Genomic DNA, 2,786 nt, shown 5'->3' with positions numbered 1-2,786 from the left:
TAATAGGGCCTCAAAGAAGATCAACAAAATATTGAATAATGTGGGAGGCAGATGGGTAAAAAGAAAGCAGATTATGAGAAAGGGCCTGGCCAAACTAATGTAGGCTGTCCCTTAAGACTTGGGGCAGAAGAGTCCATGAAAGTTGTTGGGATTGGTGGGTGTCAGAGTAAGTCCAAGTAAAGGTGAAAAGAAGCTTGGAGGAGGGATGCAAGGGGATAGTAAAGAAGGTGTCTTTGAGGTAGATAACAGAATAGTGAGTTGTGGAAGGGGGTATTGAAGATAGGAGGGTGTACGTGTTTGGCACTATAGGACAGATGAGAAAGATGGTTTGATTAATAAAGTGAAGATCCTGAACCAATCTGTAAGATTCGTCCAGTTTCTGGATGGGTAAGAAAGGGAAGTTTTAAGGAGAATTTGTAGGTTTAAGAGGCCATGTTGTAACAGGTGGGTGATAACAGGCTTTAACCCTTTTAAAGCCTGCTGCGGGATGGGATATTGGCATTGAATGGGGTAAGGGTGTTTAGGTTTTAATGGGATGATAAGGAGTGCATGATTGGTCACCAAGGTAGGAGTAGAGGTATCCCCTACTTGTGGATTAAGTTGGGGAGATACAAAGGGAGGATGTGAAAGGGACTTAAGTTGGGTAAAAGTGCAGCAATAAAATGTGGCTGTAGCCCAGGAATAGTCAGGGAAGCAGATAATTTAGTTAAAATGCCTTGACCTAATAAGGGAGCTGGGCAGGTGGGGATAATTTAAAAGACGTGCACAAAAGAATGTTGTCCAATTTGGCACCAGAGTGGGGGAGTTTTAAGAGTTTTAGAAGCTTGGCTGTCAATACCCACAACAGTTATGGAGGCAAGGGAAACAGGCCCTTGAAGAGAAGGCAACGTGTAGTGGTTGGACTCTGTATTGATTAAGAAGGAGATGGAGTTATCCTCCACTGTAAGAGTTACACGAAGCATCTGTGATGGTCCAAGAGTTTTTGGGTCCACGGATAAAATGTGTCCCATTTGTCTCTACTAGAGAGGAAAAAGAACTGGAATTGGAAGGACAGGGAGATGGAAGGGTAGCAAGAGAGGCTGGAGAAGAGAGTGAAAAGGCTGCTTACCTGATTTGAAATTGGTGAGATGTTCTTTGGACTGGTTGGTCTGAGGACCTGAAGTCATAGGTGGATTCCTCACGAAGTGAGGTCGAGGACAGGGGACCAGTCTCCCAAAGGAGTCCTCCTGTCCCATGTCTTCAGCACCAAATATCAGGAGAGTCCATGTGAAGAGACCACCAAACAGATTTTGTGTGAGCAACAAAGCTATTGAATCACCTGGGTGCAGGTGGGCTGAGTCCAAAAAGAGTCAGCAAAGGGAGATAGGCATGGGGCAGTTTTGTAGGATTAGGGTAGGTAGTGGAAATTAGTTAAAGGGGATTGTTCTCTTGCGGGCAGGGGCAGAGGTCACAAGGTGCTTGGTGGGGAGCTCCTGAGATTCATTGTCCAGGAGAAGGAATGTCAGAAGGTAATGTCATCAGTTAAGGCAGGAACCAGCCATTTTCACTTCTTTTGTGGTTCTTCAGTTGCCTCAGGCCATCTGGATGTATACTTGCAGGCTTGGGCTCAGAGGCCTCACACTTATGTTTAAAGATGAGGAAATTTGAAAAATAGTTACTTGTAATCTCCAAATGTGTGGGCAGTGTTTGTATATCTTTTGGCTTAATTTGTGAGCTATCAGGCAGTACATAGATCATCCCTTTTCTTACATAAAACAATCTGCCATCTCTTATGATATGTGCATGGTAGTGGAAAATCAATAAGGTTGTTATGCGTGCTGGCTGCTGACATCCTGGGAACTGCAAGAGGAAAGGACTCCCAGAGCTCATTATGTAGATTTTCACTTATCCTAGTACACACTCGTGAAAGAAAAATATCTTGGGCCCCTTCCAACTAGAAATTGCTCAGGGCAAATCTGCCTCCCATTCTATTCAAAGTTATCCCTCTGCTGACTGAGATAGATGCATATGTGATTGCTTCCTTTGGAAAAGCTAATTAGAAACTCAAAATAATACAACTGTTTGTCTCTCACCTATCTGTGACCTGAAAGTCCCCTCCCTGCTTTGAGTCTCCCTGCCTTTGCTTCAAGTTGTTCAACTTTTCCAGACCAAATCAATGTACTTCTTACATATATTGATTGATGTCTTTTGTCTCCCTAAAATGTATAAATCTAAGCTGTGCCCCAGCCACCTTGGCCACATGTCGTCAGGACATCCTGAGTCTATGTCATGTGTGCACATCCTCAACCTTGGCAAAATAAACTTTTTAAATTAACTGAGACCTATCTCAAATTTTGGGGGTTCATACTTTTTGTAACCATAGAATGATTCTGAGTGGAGATGCCCTGGCCTTTCACAAATATCTTATCAGAACTTGGTATCAGCATGAGCTAACTTTATGGGTCAAACCAATAGGACAATTGGCTGAGGTCTGAGAGCATCCCCTAGGAGAATCCCTGATCTCTCAAAATTCTGTTGAGGTCTAATGTATATTTTGTTGTACAGCTCCTCTTCCTTTGGAGTTTCACTTGCTTCCTGAAAGGTTCTTGTATCAGTTTGAACCCTGAGAGTGTGCCAACAGACAACATAAGGCAGTGTGGAGCAACATGCTCTTTTAATGAGTGCCTGGGTTCAGGTGGGCTGAGGCCTAAAATGGCATCAGCTCCAAGTGAGGATGGGGCAAGAGTTTTATAATCTCCTGTAAACAGATAGTGTCCCAGTCTAATGTTACTGGTACATAGTACACA

Source organism: Nomascus leucogenys, chromosome 4, assembly GCF_006542625.1.
Source record: "Nomascus leucogenys isolate Asia chromosome 4, Asia_NLE_v1, whole genome shotgun sequence".
Lineage (NCBI taxonomy): Eukaryota > Metazoa > Chordata > Mammalia > Primates > Hylobatidae > Nomascus > Nomascus leucogenys.
This window is presented reverse-complemented; position numbering follows the sequence as displayed.